This window comes from Phalacrocorax aristotelis, chromosome 16, assembly GCF_949628215.1.
Source record: "Phalacrocorax aristotelis chromosome 16, bGulAri2.1, whole genome shotgun sequence".
Classification (NCBI taxonomy): domain Eukaryota; kingdom Metazoa; phylum Chordata; class Aves; order Suliformes; family Phalacrocoracidae; genus Phalacrocorax; species Phalacrocorax aristotelis.
Genome location: NC_134291.1, coordinates 3,351,656 through 3,370,485, shown reverse-complemented (window position 1 = coordinate 3,370,485; position 18,830 = coordinate 3,351,656). Strand labels below are relative to the sequence as shown.

The following is an 18,830-nucleotide window of genomic DNA, read 5'->3' as shown; positions in this document are numbered from 1 at the left end:
TGCCCAATTTTGGCCATGCTGGCAAAGGCTGCCCCAGTACCTGACTCGAGAGCAGCAGAGCTGCGGGCACCAAGTCTTGTCCCAGGATCCAGCCTCACCAAAGAGGCTGTGGGATAGGCAGCGGGAAAATCACACCCTCAAATTTAGCAAAAACACTTTCACAAACATGAGCCTCTGAGCCAGTTTGGCAGAACCGAGGACGAAATGTCTGTGCTCAGGTCCAACAAAAACCACTGTGTGTGCCGGTTCCCACAAAGCAGTCCCTTCAGCCCTTTTGTCCCTGCTAGGGATAAATGACTGCACTTTCCCTAGCTCTGTGCCACTTATTTATACCTGAGAAACATCATTCAGAGAGCGGGAGATGGCTTTCCTGGCTCCCACCCCTGCACATAAATTATTACCTTTCAGACACATGTTTAGGAAAGAGAGAAAAAAACCCTTGGGAATGGACTGGGGTTACAGCTCCCTGCATTTCCAGCTGAAATAAATACCCCTGAATCCTCCTTGGGATAAGCCACCCAAGGGTGACGCTTTCTGCCACCTCTGGACATGAATATATGACACAAGCCCCAGACTACCTAGTTTGGGTACATTTGGATGATACAAGAGGTATTGGGGGGATTAGGCGAAATACCTGCTTTCTTAGTCCTCCCCTCCCAGTTAAAGCACATACTCCCCCTTAGGTGCCAGGGTATGGGGTACGCTCTGGGGGTTGGGGGTGCCCGGGGGGCTCCTACTCACCACAGTGCTGTCGGGCTCGGTGGCAGCACCGCGAGGTGCTGCAGCATCGCCAGTGCGGCGGTGACACAGGACCAGGGGAGCGTTGCCATGGGCAGGGTTCTGCCCGGGCCACTCCCTGCAGCCGCTATGGCAACCTGATGCAGCCCATCGGCAGCACGGCGCTGCCGATGGGCAACGCGGGGCCACCCCATGGCAAGAAAATACCCACGCATGGCATCCTACTTCCTGCCCTGGACAACCTACTGCCCTCACTGGGCAACTCTGGGCAACCTCTGGGCAACCAGGTGTAGCTGTTGGGCAACTGTTGAGCGGCTGGACAACGCCCTCAGTCACATGATTTAGTGTTTGGTAGCCCTGCAGGGAGCAGGGAGTCGGACTTGATGGACTTATAGGTCCCTTCCAACTTGAGATCTTCAGTGACCCTGTGAACCCAGTGTCTTCTGTGGGCAACCCAATGCTCTTGGTGGGTGACTCAGTGCAGACTCTGCGTAACGTAATGCCTTTGCTGGGCGACTTGATTCTGTCCCTGAACAACCCCTGGTGCCCTCAGTGGGCAACCCAGTATGGCCCTTGGGCATCCTAGTGCCACCCCTGGGCAACCAAGTGCTACCCGTGGGCAAACCAGTGTCTTTACTGCACAACCCAGTGCCATAACTAGTGCCCCTGGGCCAGCCTATGGCTCACTGGGTGTGATGCACAGTGTTCCCAGGAGTCCCACCATGGTACAGCCTCATGCAGCACTAAGGCATCGTGCACCATTCACCCAGTGACGTTGGGAATGTTTCCTGGGAAAGGGCTCTTTCCCAGTTATTTCAGGCTTTAAACTAAGAAAAGGCACCGAAGCAGGAGGAGCCCGGTAGTGCCGGTGGTTAGCACAGCGCTCTGGCTAATGCAAGAAGGTTTTTCTCCAACTTTTGAAAATGCCCATCAGGTCTGCTGTGAGGACCTCTGTGTCCCACTTTATCCAGAGGAAACATTTTCATTCACTTCATTTTACCACGTTGGATTAACCATCAGCAATGTGGAGCAATGTGGATTCACAGAATCCCAGAATGGCAGGGGTTGGAAGGGCCCTCTGGAGCTCATCCCATCCCACCCCTGCATGAGCAGGCACCCCCAGAGCAGGGGCACAGGGCCGCGTCCAGGCGGGGGGTGAATGTCTCCAGGGAAGGGACCCCACAGCCTCCCTGGGCAGCCTGTGCCCCTGCTCTGGCACCCGCACAGGGAAGGGGTTTGTCCTCATGTTCAGGGGGAACTTCCCATGTTCCAGCTTGTGCCCGTTGCCCCTTGGCCTGGCGTTGGGCACCGCTGGAAAGAGCCCGGCCCCATCCCCCTGACACCCGCCCTTCAGATATTTATAAGCACTGATGAGATCCCCCTCAGGCTTCTCTTCTCCAGGCTGAACAAGCCCAGGTCTCTCAGCCTTTCCTCACAAGGGAGATGCTCCAGTCAATGGAGCAATGGATGGTTCATCTAATATTCAGGCCAATACATCTGCATTATCATAGCCTTTTTCAGTTTCTTCTTGTTTTCCCAGCTATTGCAGCTGTAAACTGAGACTGTACCAAAATGTTTCACAGCTTCTCATGAGTACAGTGACACCCTGCCCCACCACTCCGGCTTTCTGCGCACAGACACGGAGCTGGCCTCCATGAGAAAGCCATGCCTCTGCTGCCAAAGATCTGACATAAAAGATAACTCAAACTGTTTCATGTATACAAAGCCTAGCACACTTTGATTTCACTTTAAACACACGTCTTACTTTAGCCCTGTGAAGAGTCAACTTAATCAAACTGAAATAAAAAGTTCAGCACACAAGTTGCTTTTCTATAGCTAAACCAGATAAAATAATTTCAACTAAAGCAAGCCAACCTCTGCCCCTCAGCTGGACATGTGTACGCCCTCGCACCCGCCCTGCTCTCTGGTTCTTGCACCCTCAGCCTCCCTCTGCGCCCGCTCGCACTCCCTGCCCGGAGCTGATTTTGTCCAGATGAATCACTGCGCGACGACAACACCGTTTTTGAAGTATTTGCTAAATTAAGCAATAGTAAGTAGATAATATTGTAAATGGCCCAGGGATGCTCTGCAAAGCACACAGACCAGGGACTTTCTGGGGGAGCACCCATGAGCACCGCAACGCAGAGGGACAGCAAGGGACTTCAAAGTCAGTGAAGCTTTGGTCCCACCGTAGCGTCTGGAGTGGCTTCTCAAGTGAAGGGCTAATGGTGTACCTAAGAGCTGCAAAGAAATGGAAAACTGGCCCAGATAAAACAAGCTATGTTACTCCTCAGCAAGAAGTTATCAATTATATGCAGTAAATGGTCCCCAGATCCCTCGTGCTCTGGGTACCACACCAAATTAGGTGGACTATTCACATCACTTACTCAAGTAATTAAACCATGTCCCTTAATCATGAGTATAACTCCAACAGCAGTAAATTCACTAAAATCCCAAAACTATCACTCCCAGCTCTGGCAGGGCTTATCCAGTTTTGATGGTGATGTAAGAACACAGTTTGTCCCAAAGCCTTGACCATTTTAGCTCAGAATCAAACAAGAAAAACAAGGGTGAAAACGTGAGGCTGATGTTAAGCGGCGGTGCCACTTTTCTGCACATCAGCCCAGGTTCGCCTGTTGGAATTTCGAGGGATACATTTAGATACCTAAGTACAAAATCTACTGCCAAAAGCTGTCAATCTGTCTGTCGCAACTCTACATTCTCGCTGTCTATTAATATAGCATTACGCTGGATCATAAGCTACCCTTCTGAAAATACCCAGATCCAGATCTTTTATAGCATCCGTCTGAGTCTACATGTACCCATAACAGTGCCCAGTCTCACAGCTTTACACCACTTTTGAATATTCCTCTGTCTCCTATAAACACTGTACCTGCCTGAAAGGGACCTATTGTCCATTCAATAGCAGAATAATTTTCAAAAGTCACCTTAATTAATGGAGAATTAAAAAAAAATTTAAACTGAGCGTGGTACATCCCGTGCTGTCACACCAAAGGGCAAGGATGCTCACAGGCAGCACATGCTCCCGCCTGGCCCAGGGCTACTTTAGGGATTCAGACAGGCTTCAAGATTTTCTCTATTTATGAAACCAAGGCTGGCTTTTAGGGACGAGCTGCAGGCACAGCTGCAGCTGCTGGCATGGTCCTGCAGCAGGCTCCAGCTGCCCGGGAAATGCGAGAGACTTTCCAGGGTTTTTACTGGGTTTCCCACATTCTGGTGAAAATTATGAGTTGGCCATAAAACATGGAGGGCCAAGGACTCTCCAGGTGAGGCCTGGGCTGCATTGATCTCTGCATGTGGCCAGTGGAAAAAGATGGTTATGGCCATCACAGAGCCCCTCGCTGCCACACCAGAGGCTGCGACTGGCAGGAGGAGGGCTGGCGGGTTGGACGCCAAACCTGGAGGAGAAGGAGAGGAGGCTGAGTGGGTTGGCAAGGAGAAAAAGCCAGCTTTGGACACGTGCAGCCACTGGAGATCATCTGGGGCTCTCCCTTCCTCTGCCAACAGCCCCTCGCAGAGCTTGTGTCCTTTCTCCATGGTTGGAGAAGCTCAAGTGTTTGTGCAGCACCTGCAAGTGCCACCATCCTGCTGGTTGGACCACTTTGAAAACCCAGCTTGCCAGCCTGCTGGCAGGCACCTCTCCATGCTCTGCAGGGAGGCAGCTGAGCCCCAGCAGGGCAAATACCCACACATAAGTGCCAAATTCAAATCTGTGGTTAATTCCAACTCATTTGGGTCACTTACTTGCTATCCTTAAATGGCTACAAAAATGCAGTCCCTCTGCAGGTTGCCCCAGCAGGACCTGACTCTCCCCCCTTGCCCTGGTTTAAGGTGAGGTGACCTCTGCAATGTGCATGAGCCTGTACTGGAGTGAATAGAGCGTAAGGTAGGGAAGAATCAGCCCACAGTTAATGCTGCAACGCAGCCGGGACTGTCTGCACGTGTCGGCGAAGGCTTGAGAAGCGGCCTCGCGCTGTCAGCACACCGGTACGTGCAGTGCCGTCCCGCGCCCAGGTCTGACACAGGAGCTATTGATAGAAAAACTGTTAAAAATGCGTGTTGTGAAACCTTTCCTTTCTCTGAGGTGGAAACGTGCTGTACGTATCCTGTTGCCCTAAAAGAGGCACGAGCCACATTCCAAATTCTTTGCACAAATCAGTGACAGGTACCTGAGTGAATCATTCCTTATGAATGTGTTTCACGTGCATTTCTTTTTAACATTCTTGAGGGGGTTAGTGATTGTTTTCCCAGTCCCTGCGTTTTCTGCCAAAGCTCACGTCTCCTTTTCCACCCTGATTTTTTATCAATAAACTCAAGGGATGTGTTTGAGCCAACCACAAGCGGACAAGGGCAGGCTGCAGCGAGGGGAGGGGAATCAAAGCCTCTGCTCTGCCCTGCCCACCACCCTCTCATTTCCCTGGTGCAAAGGCCATTCCCACCCACCTCGTACCCTCCTCCTGGTGGAGTGAGCACATCCCACCTCCAGCCCTGCCTCAGAGCTCAGGGATCGGCTCTCGTCTACAGGAAAACGTTTCACCAAATTTCTCAAAGGCACTGGGAAAATGATGGAGTTAAACCAGCGAGATCCACTGTGTGGAGACGCAAATGCCATTTTACGTTGACACACCTCTGTCCTCACACAAAATTGCCCTGGAGCTCAGGATGCTCAGGAGCTACACGAGACGTGTAATAGCAGCCCACTCGCCCCAGTTGGCCCATGGGACACGTGCTGAATGGGAGACACCTCACCTAAGTTCAGACATTGCAACCTAAAAACTTTTCCTTTACAGTCAGTGGGAAGAAAGACCCCTCCAGAAGCCATTATGAACTATCTTAGATGTTTTTTTTAAGGATTAGGCAAATGGTGCAAGGGAAGGTACATTTCTTCTGTGTCCCATAGGAGATGCACAGAGCGATACCCAGACTTGGATGTCCAACCCAGGACGTCCCCAGGGCAGATGAACCTAGACTCAAAAACACCTGTAGTCCTTCAGCAAAGCCAGACCCACTGAAAATCTACCCTTGAAGCTTTGGCTTCCAAAGATATCAAGCATGGAAAATTGCCCCTAGACTAAGGTGATCTTCACCTCCAAACATAAGGCTCTTAACGATGAGAAAAACCAATAAAGAGATCAAAAAGTAGACTGGCAGATGAATTATTCAGTCTAACCATAGTAGCATTTGATTGAGCTTTCCAAACAATAAATGTGGCATGAATAAATCATTACAAATCCCTTCTTGAGCTCTCGTGATGAGTCACAAACACCAAACCACAGATGCTCAGGGCAGGCTGCTCTGTGCATCTGCAAGGTTAAGACACAGATAACTCATGTAAACACAGCAATCGTGAGCTCAGAAAATGTAATAATTTACTGCTCATATTCTCAGCTGCCCCCAGGGAACTATCAGAAATAAAAACCAGTGATTGGGGAAGAACCTCCCTGTAGCCACTTCAACAGGCTGTGGGCTTGTGTGGGGAATCCTGGATTTTGCTCCCTATATTGGCCTCACTGCAAAGTCCAAGGCTGTGGGGAAGGTGTGCTTTAAATTGCATCCAACAAGCAAGGGGGTTGCTCACACCACAAAATCCAACCAGCTACACAAACAAATAGGCATATGGGCAAGAAGGAGACAGACCTGTGCACACCCACTGAATCACAGTCATAGAAAAGGTCTAGACATCGGCATGAAAGAAGATGAACGCATGCCCGGAGCAGAGGACGCAGAGCATCACACCGCATCTCTGGCTCCCTGGGACCTGCCAGGAGCCTGATGCGAGTTTTGTTCTTCCAACCAAGTTCACACAAGGCCACGTTTTAGGGTCGCTCCCTTGGCGCACAGAAAAGACCTTACAAAACTGTCCCCAGCGAGTTTTCCTTTATATGACCCATCTTGCTGTAGCCCTTGATTTATCAAAGGTGCAATTTTCCAGCCACCCTGGGGGCTGACTTATTTCCAAGGAGGAGGCCAGGCAAAAACTCTTCCGAGCTGACAGTGCTGCGGTCCGATAACTGATGGAGGGGGAAGAAGGGAAATGAAACCATTTTCTCGCTATTCGCCTTGAAATGTCCCACCCGAGAAAGCATTTAACCATGTGCTGTTTATTAACATCATGACCAGCCCCATTATTTCAGTGCAATTTAAACACAAACTTAAAACTGAGCCCCAGCATCTGAGATCTGCTGAGGAGAAATAGATGCTCGCATGACTGATGCCACGCACATGCTTTTCTGCTTAGCTGAAGTGAGTTATTGGTGGCCTCTCCGTGCTCGTACACACTCCTCATTTTTGAGCCAGATGTGAAAGCAATTAGCACAACGGGAAGACTATCTTTAAGTCTGTGGGGCTTTTTATAGGTTAGTGTTTATTTTTGGACCTACTTTCTTGAGGTGAATTTTGGCAGGCTGCTCAAGGGCTGGTTTATGTCATGACTGGCTATTGTTTAAAGTTTTTATTGCTTTGGCAAGGGCTTGTGTTGGGAAGGGGAGGGGAGAGTTACTGTATTTTTTTTCCTCTGTCATCGTATTCAGGCTACTATTTCACAGACAGCAAAAAGATCACAAATTCTGCAGAGCTGATAGGAACGACCTCAGCTTCTGCCTCCTCGGGAAATAACGAGGGCTGAATGCAGTCCTGCTGAGGAAGAGTCCGGAAGGCTTCTCTGGGGGGGGAAAAAAAAAGCCTTCATGGAATTGCTTTTAAAAAAGAAAGGAAAAAAAATATATATATCTCTCCTTACTTTTCAGCTCTCCTCGTAGCACTGCCAGGGTGCTCTTTCCATGGCCATATAAACACTCTCCCCTGTGGCAATAAACTTTCACAAAGGAGGGATGTGCCTCTGCACCGTCCCGTGGCACAAGCCTTTGCTCATCTTTTGCTGCCGCTCAGAAGGACATGACTGGAGAGGAGCCTTTGCTGCAGAAAAGCCCCTGATTCCTGGGCTGTAGGGCTTGCCTACATTGGGAAATAATACCAGTTAATCCCAACAGACCAGCTACCCCTGAGACTGCTGCAGCTCCAGAAGAGAAATGTCCATGCAGCACTTGCATCAGTGCCGGGCAGTGCTGGCAAGGTGCTGGAGAGCTCTGCGGTACCCTTCCCCGCTGCTGTCGCACTTGTCCAGCTCGGGGGAAGAGAAACATCTCCCACTGCAGTTACCTCAGTAAATACTCAGCAAATCACAGAATCCCAGAATGGCAGGGGTTGGCAGGGCCCTCTGGAGCTCACCCCATCCCACCCCCTGCTTGAGCAGGCACCCCCAGAGCAGGGGCACAGGACCACGTCCAGGCGGGGTGTGAATGTCTCCAGGGAAGGGACCCCACAGCCTCCCTGGGCAGCCTGTGCCCCTGCTCTGGCACCCGCACAGGGAAGGGGTTTGTCCTCATGTTCAGGGGGAACTTCCCGTGTTCCAGCTTGTGCCCGTGGCCCCTTGGCCTGGCGTTGGGCACCGCTGAAAAGAGCCCAGCCCCATCCTCCTGACACCCGCCCTTCAGGTATTTATAAGCACTGATGAGATCCCCCCTCAGTCTTTTCTCCAGGCTGAATAAACCCAGGTCTCTCAGCCTTTCCTCACCAGGGAGATGCTCCAGCCCCTCATCACCTTCGTAGCTCTGCACTGGCCTCTCTTCAGCAGCTCCCTGCCCTTCTTGAACTGGGGGGCCCAGACCTGGATGCAGCCCCCCAGATGTGGCCTCACTGGGGCAGAGCGGGGGGGGAGGAGAACCTCCCTCGCCCTGCTGGCCACACGCCTTTCAACGCACCTTGCATTAATGCTCCTTGCAGCAATGGTTGCAGCAAACCTGCTGGGCAGTGTCGGGGAACCACCTGACGCAGCCTTTCAGCTCCCGGAGCGCATCTGTTCTGTTTCAGCAGCAGCAGCCGTGGGCCAGGCTCTGCTGTGATGCACGCAGTACAGCCAGGTCGGGAAAAATACAGCCCGCTCAGGGGAAAAATACTCCCACTAAACAAGGTGAGACATGGGTGTGCAGCGAGCTGACTCCCCCCAGGCCAGGAGGAGAAGGTGCCCAGTCTCACCCCATCCTTTCTCCCGTGCCCTCTCCCTCATTGGGCTTAGGATACAACCAGCTGTTCAGGCTCTGAATTGCTCTTCACCTGCTCTGCTCCAGCCCCATACCTCTGCCATGGGGACCTCAGAAGGCCGCAGCCAAAACACGGCAGTTTACATACCAGTTGCTTTTGCTTGAACTTTCCAAAATGCAGGCGGCCTCGGCTGGTCTGACCCTAACGCACACACAAAACACGCTGCGTGCGTGTGACTGCAGTTCATTTCGGAACACCACCCAGACTGTGCCTGACCAATTTTAAAACTTCTGCAAAGAGAACATCTACAGTTACTTCTGCTAAGAATGAGGCATCGCCAGCAGAGAGAAAGAAGTCATCATCCTGCTCTACTCAGCGCTGGTCAGGCCACCCCTGGAGTGCTGTGTGCAGTTCTGGTCCCTGCTGTACAAAAAGGATGGGACAGGCTGGAAGGGGCCCAGAGAAGGGCCACCAGGATGATCCAAGGACTGGGAAGCTGCCGTATGAGGATGGGCTGGGAGAGCTGGGTTTGTTCAGCCTTGAGAAAAGGAGGCTCAGAGGGGATCTCATCACCACGTACCTGCACTTAAAGGGCAGCTACACAGAAGACGGAGACTCCCTTTTTACACGGAGTCCCATGGAGAGGACACGGGGGATGGACACAAGTTGCTCTTGGGGAGATTCCGGTTGGACACGAGAGGGACATTTTTCACAGTGAGGACAGTCACCACTGGAATAATCTCCCCAGGGAAGGGGTTGGCTCGGCCACGTTGGGCACCTTCAAGAGTCGCCTGGACAGGGTGCTGGGCCGTCTTGTCTAGGCTGTGCTCTGCCTAGAAAGGTTGGGCTAGACGATCCCTGAGGTCCCTTCCAGCCTGGGATTCTGGGATTCTGTGGGATTCTGTGATAATTCCACAGTTCAATGACACTTATTATTCAGGATCACTCAAGGGACTGTCTAACTCCAGACTAAACTTCCTTTTATCAGCTGTGGCCGCTGAGAGCTCTGATAAGCATAAAGTATTTAAGAGCCATTTCGATATGCGATATGAAAATCTCCAACTACGTCTAGTTGCTGGATAAGGACAACCAAGCAGCGAACCTCACTTGGTTAAATGTTAGGCTGGAATTGGAGCCTGAATCTGAACCGTCTTTTCCTTTCAGAAAATTTGGCTTTCTTACCAGGTTTGTGAGTGGCCCTTATAGCTGTCCCAGCCCAAGCCAGGATGCCAGAGATGGATCCGCCAGCGAAGTATGGGATGAATTTGGATGCACTCCCAGCTGCAGCCTGTGACGCGCAGGGCCGGCCGTGGTTTAGGTCAGCATCGCTCTCTGGTTTCCATACATCAGCAGCCGCTGGGCTTTGAGGATTACGGAGGATGTTTACTACTTCAAAACAAAGGGAAACCATTTCCATGTAAAGCTGACAAATAATTAAGACAGCTGCGATCAGATTAGATCCTGTCAATTACTTGATACCCCTTGGTAGGTTGTTTTTTTTTTTTTGCTAGAAAGGGCAGATCAAATTTCCTAATAAAAACCCCCTTTTTCCTACCCCTGCAAGTGTCGTTCATTGTGCATCTGTCCCCGCTGTGACAAGCCCACGAGAGGAGCATTTCTTTTCTGCCATGCCCCGCCGCAGACCTTTAGAACCATCATTAAGATTTCATTACATAAATATTTTGCCTGGTACTTTATCTCATATTACATGTAATTTTTATCCTTGGAACACTGTGGCCCACTTTGCCAGATGGAGTACGCGGTGCCTGCTAAAGGAAATGGAAAAGCAGGGTTGAATCGATGGGTTTCTTCCCCTGCAAGTGGCAAATATTTTCAAGGAGTTTAAGCAAAAGGTTTTTTCTTTGTACCCTGAGCAGCCTTCAGAAAACGGTTAATTCTGGCACGTTTTGGAGAGGTGAATGTTGCTCAGGCTAACAGGTAAGAGGATGAAAGTCGCTGAGGTCTCTGCACGCTGAACCCTCATAAGGGTTTGCTCCAAAAGGTACCTACAGGCCATTTTGGTTTCGGGTTTGATTCGACAGCTGGGATTTTCACCTGCATCCCCAAAAGGGATGTACCAGCCCCTCAGTTTTTCTCCCAATCCCATGGCTTCTTCCTGCATCTTGCCTTACACAATTCTAATACAAGGCACAAACGCTTTGCATTAGTCCTGGGACGCGGAGGGGGCGAAGAGCAGTCGGGGAATGAGCAGCCTCCCCACGTGCTTTGCACACAGGTACCGCCAACCCGAGGACGCGACTCCTTATCGCCACAAATTCCCCAAAGCCACCGCTCTGTCGGTCTGGGGGTGCACGGTATGATTTGTCCCGCTGCAGCTGCAGAGGGCTCTGCACAGCCCGCCCCCAGGGGGTTGCCCCTGGGTAAATTCCTTTGGACAACTGGCTGGTGCATGAAAAGACCTACAGCGACCCCAAAGCCCCTTCCTCCAGGTACCTCCCCAAGGACGACGGGGGAAGCTGTGCCCAGGTATCTCACTCCATGGTAGAATCGTGAGGGTATCCTCATGGGGACAGGCCCCGATTCTGGTTCTGGAGGCTCAGCAGTGTACCTGATGCACAGGTCCTTCAGCGCTCGCTGCTCAACTAAACAGGCACTTGCAAGCGGGAACTCATCCCCCACCCAACACATACTGGCTGTGTGGTCAACATCACCCATTCTGCTCTTCAACCATATGTTCTTTCTTAACCTGTATTTAAACAAAAGGCACATAAAAGCTTTCTGCCTGAAAGCATTTAGTTCATGCTTTCTTAGTGCTTTCTGCAACACTAACAGAGATACAAGTCTCTCCGAGTAGCAAGACATGGATAACTGACGTTAAGAAGAGCCTCCTGCAGCCTCTTGCATGCTGTGTCGCACCCACTCCACACCAGCTTTTCCTGTGACCGGAGCACCAGGCTGGGCTTCCCCAGTGTCACCAACAGCCATCAGAAGGAAAGAGTTGGACAGAGATGTCGTGCACCCAGAAACTCATCACACAAATGAACCTGAGGGTGGGCAGGAGGAGCCCTGGTGGTGGTAAGCCCGAGGCAGGACACGATCTACCTTCGCCCGTCAGCTATATAAATCAACACACAACACCCTTTTTTCACCTTAGAACAATGAAAATTGATAAAACCAGATAAAGAAGCAAATAATAACCAGAAGAGATTTGCAATAAATCATGAAAGCCAGAAAAGTATGCCAGGAAATTTGCGTTTTCCCACCCTTTGCTGAGAAACGACTTTGTGACGTGCTTGCCCTGACTGTCTGCAACCACGAGCAGCTACAGACGCCAACGCACCTACAAAGACCAGCCACGCTTGTGAAACCAGCAACAAAACCCAGGGCTTTCAGTGGGGCCACTGCTCGTCTGAGCGCAGCGAGACCAGCGGGGGTTTCTCAGCGATGCCGACCTAGCAGCAGTATCTGCCGGGGCTGGAGCTACAGGCAGCAGCTCCTTAAAAAGAGACTTCCAGGCTAGGGCAAAAAAAATGTTTATCCTGAGCCAAGTAGCTATAAAAACCCAGCGCAGGAGTGCGGGGCCATGTGATTTGCTGTGGAGAAGCCCTTCACGCCTGCTTTCAGGGACAAAATATAAGGAGGAAAGGTGAACATACTGGGAAATAAATAATTTCTCTCTTGCTCTGCAGGCTACAGCTCTGCCTGCAGATGAGCTTGTGCGAGGCTGCAGACCATGAGCACCGCATTATCCCACCTGGGGGCAAGGAGGGATGCTTTTCAGGAGCTCAGGAAAGCACAGAGATTCCTGAGTACAACAGAGGCTTTGGTGAAATAAACCTGGGCTCAGAGCAGGGGCAAAGTAAATGGTGGATGGCTTGGTGACAGTGAGAATTGGGCGTATGTGCCATGGCCACCCTGGTGCCATGCAGCTCTGCTCCCTCTGACCACAGGCACCAGCCTTGGGTTTTTTATCTTCTGGGTGATCTGCAAGGGAGACGTAAGGAGGTAAAACTGATGGATCTCCTGGAGATAATTAAAAAAAAAAACAACCAGAAAAGAAGGGGGGGGATATCAAAGGAAATAAGGACCACGTCCTTGTTTTCCCAAACACACTTCAGCAGCTGGGTCTGAAAACAAGGGCAGGAGCATCACGTGGATCAAAACCCTTTGGCTGCTTCAAGACTAGTCCATATTCCTTTGGCACAGCAAACCCCAGCTTGCGTCAGCTCGTCACCGGCACCCTGAACAAAGATGCCCCAAAAGGCCATTGGTGTCACTAAAATGAGACCGTTGCATCCTCGTGGAGGGGGGAGCTGCAGCCCCAGGACCCTCGGGTGAGGGGGGACCTCCTCCGCTGGCCGGCACGCAGCGTGGACTCGCGGAGGTGTGTCTGAAGCCGTACCTCAGTGGAAGTGGTCTCTCCTCATCTCTGCGGAGGGTTTATTCCTCGGTGTGCGCGAGCAGCAGGAAGGAGGCAGCTCGGGCTGGACCAGCCCTTCCCGCAGCAGAAATTTTGGCAGGAGCTCGGCTCCTTGGCTTGATTTTTTGCAACCGAGTGCTGAAGGGTTTCAGGTTTGCAGCCTGGTGGAGCTCCCATTTTTCCATCTTATTATTTTTCCCTCCTTCCGGAGTATGAGGTTCAGCTCCTGGGGACTTTTCATGGTTTTGGGCAAGCTATCTTTCAGATTTGGGTTTTTGTGGTTTCGTTACACCCACCTTGAGTTTTATTTCAGAAGGGCCCAAAATACAAAGTGAGTAATTGGCCAAACCCAGCGGGTTTTGCCTGGTTTTAGGCCAGCATTTTTCAACCCACCTGAATACATAAATCATCTCAGTTGTAAAGCTGGACTATAAAAGCAGAGGCAGTTCATTCACTTTCTTATAGACTTAATACCGTCACAGCAGGGAGGGATTCTGCCCCAAAATCACCTGGTTCTGTCCACTGAGCGCCAAGGCAGCCTGCACAACCGGCTCGCATGGAGACACTCGCCCTGTAGACCTGAACTAGGGCAAACAACGCCCTCCGCCAGGCACATGGCAGCCTCTGAAATGTTGGTTTTAAACTAAAGATACAATTCTGTAAAGCCGATATCATGATATTTAAGGTCTGATACGTACTGAAAAACATGGGATGATGCTAGTGTTGAGTATCACCTGAGTCTGGTTATTGACTTCTGGGGAAAAGCTCAATCCAAACGCAACACCGATGTCGCACAGAGAAAAGCTTCAAGCATGGCTCCGGGAGGGATGTACCAGGAACGGCTACCGTATATAGGAACTGGGAAGATGTAGCTTGTACCTCCAGGAGATGTCAAGCTCTCAGCGTCTGAGGGTGTTTATAACTTGTGAGATTTAAATTCTGCTGCCAGCACTGGAAGGAAGGAAGGAAATGAGGGTGGAAGGACCTGCCTGTGCTGTCAGTTTTTATTGTTTCATCATGAGTTCCATGAAAATTAGTACTTTTCTTACAGCGACAATTCCTGGGGTCGTAAGGCTATATGAGAAACTCATCTCTTGCTCCGAGATTCCTCCCTAGACCTCATATTTGCATAGAAAATGTGACCCCAAAAGGGGAGTATTAGAACTGTTCGAATGGTGCAAATCTATACTTTCTAGAGGAAAGGGAGTGGGACTACAGACTCCACCCATCCAATCTCTGGTAGAACTTCATGGGACCTGGGGTACTCCAGCATCACACTTTTTAAACCGAAAGAGATGGGAACAAGAGTCCTCCCTACCCCAGCCATGCACAGCCACGCACAGAAGCCTTCCAGCTTGGTAACACTTCATCATAGGATAACTCACGGTGGAAGAGACTTCAGTAGGTCAAGCCACCCGACCTCATTTTTCCCACGGGACGCCTTTGCTCCTCTCTGCTGGGACACACCGAGCTCAGCTGAGGCATCCTCGCCTTGCTCCAGGCTGCAGCCCTGCGGGTGCGCACCCTCCCCAGCCGTGCAGGGGGCTCCGACGGCAGCGGCGTGGAGGACGCCGACGCGCGCCCGCTGCAGGATGGCCAGCAGGTCTCTAAGGAAACGGCTCCGTCGACCCAGGGAGCCAGCGAGCCACGCTGGCCCTCGGTCCAAGGGGCCGTCGGCAGCTCTGAGCCGCCTCAATGGGCTTCGATGCTCCGGGGGCGATCACCCACACTCAGAGTTGAAACCCATCGCTTCGGTTATTTAGGGAAAGCACTTCTCATCTCCCCCAACCCTTTTTCCTCCTGACGGCATCCTGCCCTGTGACGGAGAAGGACTATTCTTAGAGACATCTATTTTGGGTTGGAATGCTGGAATTAAGATCCTTCCTTCCTTTAAAGAAAACACGTCAAAAGATATTTAGAAAGCTTCACCCCAGTTTGAAGGCTATATTCTGGCTGCTGAGTGAGGCAGATTTGTTAGCTTAACATTTACTGGGGGCTGTGATGTACCAGGAGCCGCGGGCACCACCCAACCACCTCCTGAGGTTCTGGGAAGTCAGGCGATATTTCCTTTAATGTGCCGAGTAGCTGCCACGGGGTTTTTTCATTCCCTCTTTCTTGGCAGCACTTTGTATCAGCTTCGAGTAGATTTAGTCAAATATTTTCCAACAAAACCTTTTTTGACAGAAGAAGGCTTTTGGACACAATGGAAACTTTTGTGGAGAAGAAAAATTAAAATACAACCTGCTCCGCTGATGTTGAAGACCTTTATTAGAAACCCGAAGTTGTTTTCCCCCTTGAAATATCTTTGGGAAGGTACCGCTGATGCAAAAGATGCTATCTTTTTCAAGGTGAATACAAGTTTGTTACGGAATTAGCAGAAAAGTTCTTGTGCAGTTATCACTCCTGGACCAGGAATTCCTTGTGAGTGGGTGAATCTGACAGCCGCAGCTCCAAGGCGGAGCTGGGAGCAGACCCTGGGGACATCTCTTGGCTTTAGGGCAGTGTTTGCTGCTCCAGCACGGGTCCCCTGCCCCCTGCAGAGATCAGGCAGGAGGCTGGAGGAAAGAGTCCCACCGACTGCTTTTGCCTCCAGGCCGGACGATGCTGTCCCAGGCTCAGGCACCGCCGCCTCCGGGTTCTCCTACCCCATCCTGGGGCAATAAGGCAATTCTGTTCCTTCTACATAACAACACACAAAGCTCAAACCGAGGACGAAATGCACATTTCCTCCCTTATGCAGGTCTCCCCCAGGGCTACAGGTTGCCCCAGGGCTGGATGGGAGGTGTTCAAATGTGTCTTAAATGCCAAAATAGATGTGGCTTTTCACAGGTAACAATGCAGTAAGATTTCTGGAAAACTGTATACAACAATATGCATTCACCTTGCCTTTCAAGTCTGTTTTCCCAAGGACCTGGAAAGGTTGCTGGTTTTATACAGCAGCTGAGAAGCTGACGTAGCCACAAGACTCCAGGATCTGGGGGCTTGAAAGGAACAAACCCAAACATCTCAGCGCTCACCATAAAGTCAAATTAACTGGTAGCAAAACCTTCCTTCCAAACGGCCAGATAAAATTACATGGTAGGAGCTCGAAGGCAGCAAGTTTTGGACCAAGGAAGCAGCTCTGTTTGCACAGAGGCTGTATCGAGCTGCCGTGTTTCCTCCGCAGAAGCCTCCTCCGATCCCCCGTAACGCGGCAGCGGGGGCTTCCTGGCACTGTGCAGTACCAGGGCGGCCCCAGGCTCACACTTCTACCCTCTCCCACGTTTTCCCTTTCCAACAGCAATGCCAATGCAGCAATTTTTCTGGAAACCTTGAAAATAAATTCTTGCCACTGCCCCTTTCTCATCAGGTGCTGGAGACACCCAGTGACCCTGATGCTGTGGGTGCCCCCTGCGTGCTCCCCATCACTGGACAGCGTGCAGCTGAGGAGAGGAACCACCACGCACATCTTCCCTGGGGGTTCCCCGTGCACACCAGCACAGACCGCTGCTACCTCGCTCGTACGCGCGCGCACTCTCTAAGGATTTCAGTGTTTTGCTAAACAAAGCAAACAAAAGCTGATTCTGGCTTCTGGCAGCAGCCGCCCCGTTATTGCTTTAGCAGCTGCCGGCTGGACCTTTGCAAGGCAGAGCCAAGAGCCACGACGAGAGCTGGGCTCTTCGGCCCACGCCAGGGTTTGGTAGCATTCAGACTGGGTCTCTGCGGACACACACCGAGCTACGGCGGCCTCCAGCCCCGCAGCACCCGAGGCACCCGCCGCCCCCTCCACCCGCAGACCACGGCCGGCCGTCGGAGGAGCCTCTCCATCCCCAGGCACTGCGAGCCGGGCATCCTCCTTCGCTCCGTGGCCCCAGCCAGCCTGGGGATGTGGCGTGACTTTAAAGCAGTGGTGTTATCCCAGATTTCCTCTAAGTTATCTCCTATTGTATCTGACTCCAGTGAAGAATTAACACAGACTACATCCTGAGCAGAGCTGGCTGGGAGCTGCAATTTCCATTACTGGGAAATCCTGACATTAAGGGAGAGATTGATTCTGATTCCACATAAAAAGCTAGAATTCTTGTGTTTGCCAAGAAACAACGTTTCCTCCCAGCAATCAATTTAGGGCCATTACAATGTTTCACTTCACTGACTCTTTTCATTATTCCTTGCATTCCTATGCGTTTCTTAAATTATGCACTACATGCACATAGAATTACACGATCTATGAAGACAATATTATATTGAAACTCACAGCCTATATTGCATGAGATTAAGTGACAGAACAGACACGTTCTGCTTCTGCTGGACTTCTGATGCTGTCCAAACAAAACATTTCAACAACTTTTTTGCTGCTGGGAAATGTTGTTGGAATCAGCACATTTCTACTACATGGTTCAAGTTCAATTAACCTGCTTTTTTCATATGGAAAGTTATACTGAGAATAATTTTTCAGTGGCTTTAATAACTGAGATACTCCCATCCTACTCATCCCCAAAACACTCGCACCCACCTTTTATTTGCTGATGCTAACACGCTGTGCCAACAGATAAGCAACAAAGACAGAAGCTGAGACCACATTTTTCCAACCCAATACTCCAATCCTGAAAGTTGGCACAAAAAGACTGCTGAGAGGCTCAGAGCAATTTCATCCCTGTTCACTTCTCCATGGGCTACTTTGGATTGAATAACTAATTTCTGCTAGGTTTGACGGGCAAAATCTCTACAAACCAGGCAACAGGCCTTGAGTGTGTTGGAATGTGATGAGAAATATGGATCTGTAGATATACAGGCAGATATACACACCACAGGGTCTTTTGAATACTTTGATTTAACACGGAGACAAGGGAAAAAAACAAGGGAGTGCAGAAAGCGTGCGGTCAGTGAGGGGATGTGCTGCACGTTGGGATCCTGAGGATACAGAAGATGATGAAAGCCACCTCTGAACGGAGCAGGGCTGTGACTAATCAGTTGCAGTGACTGAAAATGCCACTTTTGTTTGCTCTACAGCACCCGGTGCTCGGTGGTCTCTCTATCTTCTAAGTGTTTCCAGTAGCAACCCCTGTTTTGGTGGAAACACCCCATGGTGTTTCCCATGGAGGGAAAGGCAAATCTTTCGGGGGTACTAGTATCTTGGTTTTTCTCCAGGGCTCAGGTGGGCCCTTGGGGCTCGTTTCTGCAGGGCAGTGCGGGTCTTTCTGCCCCTGCCCTCTCCCCATGAGGGCCCTAACACCCCGCAGCAACCTACGCATTTCAGGCCATTTTGCAACAACAAAAATGCTCTTTTCCTCCCACAGCTATTGATATTTGGCACTCAGAGAGCTACCTTTTTTCACCACCTCCAAAACAAGCTGCCTTTCAAGGGTATGTCACCCCTGGCAGCCCATTGCCCATGACCACAACATGGGACTGATCCGCAACGAGAAGACCAACTTCCCATAAAAACCAAGGATGACGTTTCCAAAAGCACCCGTACGACAGCCGGTGCGCGGGATGGGGAAAGCCACAGGCAGCTCCGCACCCTCCCCTGAGCTATGCCGGGGGCATTTTGCCGGAGGATGCCAGGCCCCTGAGCCCCGTGCCGAGCATCACCGAACCAGCCAGACAGCAGCAGTGCAGAGCTCAGCAGAAACACCGCATTGGGACCCTCTCACCAGCCCACAGGCTACAC

At 51.1% G+C, this 18,830-nt stretch overlaps 1 protein-coding gene across 2 annotated transcripts in view; it reads right to left on the bottom strand.

The window, feature by feature from the left end:
• Nucleotides 1–18,830, bottom strand: part of TEKT3 (tektin 3) — a 60,807-nt gene that overhangs the window by 9,571 nt on the left and 32,406 nt on the right. Inside the window, exons 1-2 of one of the 2 annotated variants that reach the window (XM_075111349.1) lie at nt 13,776–14,986; nt 9,982–13,745 (exon numbers count right to left, since the gene is read on the bottom strand). The exons of the other annotated variant lie outside the window; for it this stretch is intronic. The gene's annotated coding sequence lies outside the window, so the exon portion shown is untranslated. Of the gene's footprint in view, nt 1–9,981; nt 13,746–13,775; nt 14,987–18,830 lie in introns of those variants that run through there. 2 annotated transcript variants of the gene reach the window in all.